The 8,400-nt window shown below is 44.0% G+C and overlaps 1 long non-coding RNA gene across 1 annotated transcript; it reads right to left on the minus strand.

Moving 5' to 3' along the window:
* Positions 1-3,710: 3,710 nt before the first annotated feature.
* Positions 3,711-6,449, minus strand: LOC309810991. Its single transcript, XR_014295090.1, has 3 exons — positions 6,381-6,449; positions 5,856-5,906; positions 3,711-3,756 (listed from the first exon to the last, which is right to left on the minus strand). It is a non-coding gene; the product is annotated as an uncharacterized lncRNA (long non-coding RNA).
* Between the last annotated feature and the right edge of the window lie 1,951 nt (positions 6,450-8,400).

Below are 8,400 nucleotides of genomic sequence, written 5' to 3' on the forward strand. Positions count from 1 at the left end.
AGCATTTTACTCAGTTTGGTTATAATTACAGGTTCTATACATATTTTTTGTGCAAGTTGATGAGGGCCAACTTGTACAGAAAGGCAAACACACACATACACACATCATGGGCACCTGAGAAGTTAGAATTAGGCTAGGAATTCATTTGAAGACAAAAAAACATTTAGCAATATCCCTTATTCACTCGGATTTGTTCACCGCCTACTAGCTATTTTCATGGAACGCTAATTTCTCTATCCATTAACTCATTCGTTTATTCAAGAAATATTTAAGAGTTCCTGTCATGTACCAAGACTATGCTAAGCACTGAGGCTAGTGAGCAATAAACATATAACAGCCCGAATTCCTCCTGCACTCCTGGATTACCCTCCAGTGGAAGACAGAGAGGTGAGAAACAGGTGAACAAAATGTACATGAGTGAAACGCTTAGAGACAAAACAAGGCAGGGCAGAGAGAGTAAGAAAGAGAGGACTGTATTTTCCATAGGGTGGTCAGAGGACAGCCACCTCCTCATCTTTAAGGTGACTGACTGAAAGAAGTAGAGGCCTAAAAGATTACAGGTGAAAGAGTATTCCAGGCAGACAGAAGGACCAGGAAAAGGCTCTGTGGCAGAAGCATCCTCTGCAGGTCTGGAAAAGATAGGGTAAGAGGGAGGAGAGGTGGTGTATTCAGGGAGGTGGTGGAGAACGAACAGCAGCCCACAGAAGGCTCTAGAAGCCACTTTAAGTGGTTTTTATTCTAAGTAAAAGAAGCCACAAGAGAATTTTGAAACAAGAACATAACCTGACTTAAAGTTACAAAAGATCACTTTGCCACCTAAAGAACAAACTGTGGGAGGAGAAGGGTGGTAACAGGTGACCAGTACAAAGACTATGCAATAATCCTGGAAAGAGATTTCCAACTGGGACCAGGTGATGGACAGCACAGGGCTGGTGAGAAGCAAAACAGATAGAGAGCTAACCACAGGAACTCACGGCTGCTTGGTTCTCACCTAAATTTCTATCTGGGTTGCTGAATTCATCAACCAAAGCCTCTCTTCTCTTTCTATATGTTTTGTATCTCGGTTGAAGAATGAGAACATGCAAAGTCACAAGTTCACATGAACGGGCTAGAGCGAAAGTTTACTAGAAATTTGAGTTCCAACTGCATATTCAAGGTATTGAAAGCTGTGTTTTTCAAACTTTGTATCACGACCCCCTGAAGAAACAGCATTTATTTCACAACCTAGATACACAGGTAGAAAAGTATACATTACTAAAACGAAGCTTGAATGACCTATATCTAACCAATGTCTCCTTTCATGAAATCTGTTCCCACTGGCTCTCACACCACTCATGCCATCGCCCAGAGTTTCTGCTGCAATGTGTTGTACTCTTCCTAAGAAACTCTGATATTTTCTATACTATTTTATTTCATTAAAAAATCACACGTAGGGCTCAATAAATTGGCTTTATGATCCACTAATGGCGGGGAGGGAAATCTGAAGAAGAATACACAAGGTACAGCAAGATACTGTCGATTTACAGTTCTTTTACAAAATAATTGAAAAGGACCTGAAACACACTGTTTGGAAAGACCAGAGACATCCTCTCGTGTCCCACAGGAATTGCAAAAGTCTGGTCCCCAAACTCAGGGAACCACCTCAAGAGGCCCAAAGCCTTGAAACACCAAGGTCACAAAGACACTCGCAGAGAAAGGCTGTCCTCACCCACTGAGACCAGGTTCCGGAAGTTTTCCACCATCACATCCTGGTACAGCTTCCTCTGGGCCGAGTCCAGCAGCCCCAGCTCCTCCTCTGTGAAGGCCACGGCCACGTCCTTGAAGGTCACCACCTCCTACGACAAACAACACCACCTCAATCTTATACCCAGTGGCCAGTGGAAGAGGGGCAGCCCCGAGGAGACGAGGAGGATGGGAAGTTGCTCCGGCTCCTGTGAGGTGTGCAGACTTCCCAGCACCCCCTCCTTCCATCCTGCCAATGCCACACACTGACTTTCCTCAGCCTCACCGGACGTGCAGCTATGAAAGAGAAAGCTTTGTGTATTTACCTGGGGCTCTCAGACAACTCATAAGTAAACTCCCTAGAATTCTAACCACTGGATCCTGAACTAAAAAGCTTTCACTCTTTAATTATTATTGCCAAGTGCCCCAGAAACAGTTACCAATTTAGTCCTGGCAGTATTTGATGGCACCTGCTTTCTCACTGAGGTGGGAACCAGCTGAGAAGGAGTGTTATATGTGGAAACTAACCAAAAGGCCGTGCCAGGTCTCTGAATGAAAACTCTCTCTTTCCCCGTTCCTGTCTTTCGCTTGAATGCAATACTCTGACTCCAGACCCTTGGTTTTCTGGGTGAGTCTGAGTTGGTTCCTCCTTTTCTCACAACCCCGATTCTTTATATTTAAAACAAAGATGAAACCAAGCACCTCTTTATACAATTGTTCTGAGCTGTCTATGCAGTGACAAGTGCTTTAAGTACCACTGGACTTTTTCAACTAAGGTCATGTATTACTCTGATTAGAAAAAAATATAAGATGGAAAAAGAAACAAACCAGTAAATAAAATACACAAAGGGTCTGACTCAAGCATGGGGAAGACTGAATCTAACTCTGGTCGTGAGAAAACTTCTAACAATACATGATTTTTTCTGCGTGAAGCAGCAGTTTGATCCTGCTGTGCTCTGCCGTATTTGGATATTCTACCAAAAAACATCCAAGGCACCACATGTAAAACATACCTCTTAAATTCTGAATACCTAAACCTACTATGTTAAGGGCAAAAAGGGGCAATATTCTTCAGAACAGATATTTTGAGAAACAGGTTAAATCAGGAACACCGTCACTGTAGTGCTCCTGAAACAGGAGAAGTCTTTAAACTAAATGTCTGTGAATAAAGAATAGTTTAAAAAATAGGTGCAGGGCTCCCCTGGTGGCGCAGTGGTTGAGAGTCCGCCTGCCGATGCAGGGGACACGGGTTCGTGCCCCGGTCCGGGAAGATCCCACATGCCGCGGAGCAGCTGGGCCCGTGAGCCATGGCCGCTGAGCCTGCGCGTCCGGAGCCTGGGCCCCGCAATGGGAGAGGCCACAACAGTGAGAGGCCCGCATACCAGAAAAAAAAAATAGGTGCATAAGTTTGCAGGAACATGATAAAACAATTAAAAGTGAATGTTAGCTAGTATTAAATGAAAAAAACAATTTAAAACTGTATCTATGTTATAAATACAAATACACATCCATGAATACATATGATGAAGAGATTACAGAAATATAAAAGCAGCTAATTTGTAAGCAGGTAAGCAGTAGACTGGAAGATGTCCTTCATTTCCCTTAATTTTTCTTTTACTTGTAAAATAAAAAAAGATGAAATAAAACAAAAATTAAAACCGAAACCAATTAAATTTAACAGGAATTTTAAAAAAAGCACACATGGCACACTCAGGTCCTCATATGCTTAGACTCTCCTTGAAAGAGAAAACCCATATGGAACTATACCCAATATTTCGTAATAACCTATAAGGGAAAAGAATCTGAAAATGCATGTACATATATGTATAACTGAATCACTTTGCTGTACACCTGAAATTAATACATTGTAAATCAACTATACTCCAATCAAAAAAAAAAAAAAGAAAAAGAAAAAAAGAGGAAAACCTGTGTCCAACCTGAGTACAAAAATGGTGTTTTTAACAGCAAGAAAGGCAAGCTCTACTCACCTGGAATGTGCTCATTTTCTCTCTCCTTCTGGGGCAGTGCAGAGTCCTAGCAAGACAGACAGGGAAAGAAGAAGTCAAACTGGAAACTGGTTTAAAGAAAAAGAAGTCACTAACCCACGTGGTGCTCATTGTGAATTACCAAGGCTCCCAGTCCTCGGGGTGGCTACAGCTGATTATGCTTGATGAGCAGAGCCCCACGCAGATACCAGATGCCCCCGTGAACCCCCTCAGTGGCTGTGTGAGGAATGACCTGCCCATCCATACACAGTGGCCCCCTCACAGGGTGCCTGCAGCTTCCACAGGGGTCATTCTTATTCTGGGTATGGTGTAAACAGAGACCATGTAAGTCAGAGTAGGTTTTGGAGTCAATATGCATGGGCTCTGATCAGGCTACGCCATTCACGAGCAGTGTCACCCTGGGCAAGTTATTCACATCTCTTCGCCTCAGTTCTGTCCTCTGCCAGTAGGGGAGAACACGGGCATCCACCTCGTGAGATCGTCATAAGGTAGGAAGCTCTGAGAACACCACTGTCAGGGTTTCTTATTTCTTAGCAACTGCGGTAAAGCAGATGATATTTTAGTTAGAAATTATCCTTAGAGATGTGATTTCTACCAACAGAAGACTGTCAGACATGTGGAGGTCATACGTTGTTGCCCTGTTATGTGAGAGTCTTTATAGACTTCTGAAAATCTCTGCTTGTCTTCCTAAAGATTTTGTGACTGCAACAATAATATTTAAATTGACATGGACAACTTTTTACAAAAGGTATAAAAAGACATTAAGTTTCTTTTTAAACAGGAAGTACCCTTTTGACAATTATGCACAGAGGTAAAGAGAACTAATAAAAGCCAGGATTCTGCAACAACAGTAAAAAATAGTTTGACAGTCCATACCTAATTCAAATGAAAAAAAGACAGGAATCTGAATTGTAATTATATCATTATAAATATAGGAAAGTTTAAGAAATAAATGGGAGACTTCCCTGGTGGTGCAGTGGATAAGACTCCACATTCCCAATGCAGGGGGCCCGGGTTCGATCTAGTACAAAAGATGGCAATGATTCCACTCCCCAAAGCTTGGGAGAGAGATATCTTCACAACTTCTAACGACCTCCATTTTGACTCTACACTTGCTAGCTGTCTTCTGCTCAATTCAGGATTCTGAAAGGGGCCCTGACAGTTGACAATAATTAGCGGGGGAATAAAATCATTGGACTAAGTAGGCCTTTGGTGAGTCCAGCTCAGTTTTATCTGTGACATCCAGCAGGGTCGATTTCCTCGGCCTCAGTTTCCAGAAAAGACCCTCTCTTGAGCTTCTCGAATTTTCACGTGCATGTGAATTACTGCGGGATCTTGTTGGAACGCAGCCTCCTGGACCCCCTACGCAGAAATTATAAATCCGAAGGTCTCGAATGGGGCTCAAGGCTGGGCACTTCTATCCAAGTGATGCCAAGGCCGCTGGTTTGTGGACCACAATTTGAGTAGCCCTGCAGTGTAACATCAGTCCCACAAAAAACAGCCTCCACTACACAGAAACATACACAAAGAGTAACCAGACACAAAGGCACGAAAACATTAACAACTGGTATCTTTACATCCTAAAGTTACAGATAATTAAAATTTTTCTTTATGTATATATCTGCATTTTTCCATAATGATTATGCTACTTCTATGATATACATATTATTTGAAATAAAATAAATGACCCAGTTGAGAAAACTATCTTAAAAACTCATAAAATAGCCTAAACCTTGCTCTCAAGGTCCCCACAATTAAGTCCCGACCTCCTTTCATGATATGATTCTAGCCAGTACCCTATGCTCAAAGAGAATATACCAAAGGGATTAGCAAACTCAGCTGCTGGACTCAAACTGCCTGGGTCCCAACCCCAGCTCTGCCTCCTACCATCTGGGTGAGGATGGGCCAACAGGGTTGTGTTCCCTGCCCCCAGCTCCTCAGCCTTAAAGTAGAGAAAACAGCAGTACCAATTCACAGAGCCACCGCCTGATGGAAAAGTGTTCATTTGCATAAAGCTTTTAGAATGGAAATTAGTGACCAAGGCTCAGTTATCATCGTTACCCATGTCTCATACGTTCTACAATTTATAGGAATACCTTAAGGAGAAGAATGCCAAGTCCTACTCACGTGGGGCTCTGTTGCCTCTTCCTCCGTGCAGTGCTTTGTGAGAAGCCAGGGCTGGGGAAGGAAAGGAGACTGTGAAATACCAGGGCTGTGTTTCCATCCCCACTAATTCATACCGCACCCCCTTCCGCCCCCGTACCAGCTACAAGTCCTCTCCTCCCAAAACAGGCCAGGAGTCCAGGACAATTCAGCTTCCTGGGCTCACAGAAGCCCGCTGCGAAATGGGTGCCTCCCGAATTAGCGTAGTATTAATACCAACAATGTATCAGGCAGTTGTAGACCTTTTACTTGTGCTATCTCGTTTCTTCTCACAACACTATATTAACAAGGCATTCCTTTTTCCCCCCTTTTACCGAACAGCAACGGAGGCACAGAGGAGTTAAGCAACTCACCCAGTGTGACGCCGTATGAAGCGGTAGGGCTAGCTCATAGGTGGGGGACGGGGTCAGGTTAGGGGTGAAGAAAACCGGGGAGACCCTCAAACCCCAGGAGGCACGACCTGAGCCCACCCCATCCCGGGTACGTTACCAAACGCAAAGAAGCTCCGCCCGCGGGACGTACATCACCACTCCAGGCCCTCAAACCTCCGCTTTTAGACGCTCCTCCTCTTTCTCCCCAAATGAAAGGTCTGCAAAGGGGAAGCTTGAATGGGTCGTGAAGAGCGGACTTGAAACACCGTCATCAGGCAAAACATGGCTGCTGCGTGTCCTCCTGGGGCGGAAGTGCCTGCGACTAACCCGGAACTCCTGGACCACATTTCCCAGAATTCCGCGGGTAAACCTTTACAGCGAGGCGTTACTGTAGCTGCAGTATATGGGACTACACGAGTTTACGAGCTCTGGACTACATGTCCCAGAATGCAAGGGTGGGTGCGGGGGTGTCTACCGGCACGAGCTCTGGACTACATGTTTTCACTCTGGTTTTCACTTTCCGGAATCCCTGAGAAGGTCTCAGGCCGTCTTGCCGTTCTACTGTGTAGGCCTCAGAAGAGTGTAGATTCTGTTCATTGAAAGGCGTACAAACTCAGTAGAATTTTGGACGTCTTCCAGAGGCTAAGCGACATAAAAGCATTACCAGCCACGAAGGCTTCCTGGTAAACCCCAAAGAGTTTCACCATTGGAATAAGGGGAGAAGGAAACTGGGCTTTCTTTGGCAGGGACTGAAGCCAAACGCCAAAACACCTCATTCCCTGAAATTGTGTAAAGGTGAACGTGTTTTGTTAGCATCTTACAACCCGTGCAGAAGCAAGGGAAAATCCTTTCTAGAGACAGACATCAACATCCTAGGTCTCAAGTTATTTCTGTAATTATAAAATCTGTGACATTGCTATTTGACCAAGTGAACTTTAAGGGGAAGGAAAAAGCATTACTTAACATACGGAGGGACACTTCACAGTCATAAAAGTTTCAAATTCTCAGAAACTAATAACTTCAGCTGATACTTCATAAAGCAAACATTGACAGAACCATGAAGAGAAACATTCAAATTCATAATTGGATCTGGAGATTTGAACACATACATAGAGGGAAATGTTGAGCCTTAAAAGCATATATTAAAGTAGAAAGGGGGGCTTCCCTGGTGGCGCAGTGGTTGAGAGTCCGCCTGCCGATGCAGGGGACACGGGCTCGTGCCCTGGTCCGGGAAGATCCCACATACCACGGAGCGGCTGGGCCCGTGAGCCATGGCCGCTGAGCCTGGGCATCCGGAGCCTGTGCTCCGCAACGGGAGAGGCCACAACAGTGAGAGGCCCGCGTACAGCAAGGAAAACAAAAACAAAACAAAACAAAACAAAGTAGAAAGGAAGTTGAAAATTGATTCAGAAAACATCCATTTCAGGAAATTAATAAATGAATAATAAAACTGAAGAAGGCAGATGGAAAAATATAAGATCAGATGAATGAAATACAAAATAAAGTAGATCCCACACACACCCACAAAACAGAAATTAAAGAAACAAACAAAACAAACAAAAAAAGATCATCCATAGTATAAACAAAGATTTTTTCAAAAATGTGTTCCAAATTCTTTCAGGAAAATATCCTCCAAGAACTATTCCTGACTTAAGCCAACATAGCACACAGGATTTCTTTCCACTACAAGTAAAGTGAAATCTTGGATATAGCATGATGAAATACGGTAACATGATTAAGTTTTATTTATTCACCTCCTGTTCCCTATGGCACCCTCCACTCCCTTCTCTACCCCATAAGCTACCATTCTAATTTGTTTGATGTGTTTTCTTTTGGGTGTGTTCTTGTGCAAAATGTGCACTTGTGTATAGTTTCAATTCATATCAATAATATTGTGTCATAAAATTCATTCTGGTGTTTATTTCCTTCATTCAGGAGTATATTTTTAAGATTCACCCATCCAGGCTTCCCTGGTGGCACAGTGGTTGAGAGTCTGCCTGCCGATGCAGGGGACGCGGGTTCACGCCCCAGTCTGGGAAAATCCCACATGCTGTGGAGCAGCTGGGCCCGTGAGCCATGGCTGCTGAGCCTGCACGTCCGGAGCCTGTGCTCCGCAGCGGGAGAGGCCACAACAGCGA

The sequence above is a fragment of the Mesoplodon mirus genome, assembly GCF_964341445.2.
Source record: "Mesoplodon mirus genome assembly, chromosome: 10".
Classification (NCBI taxonomy): domain Eukaryota; kingdom Metazoa; phylum Chordata; class Mammalia; order Artiodactyla; family Ziphiidae; genus Mesoplodon; species Mesoplodon mirus.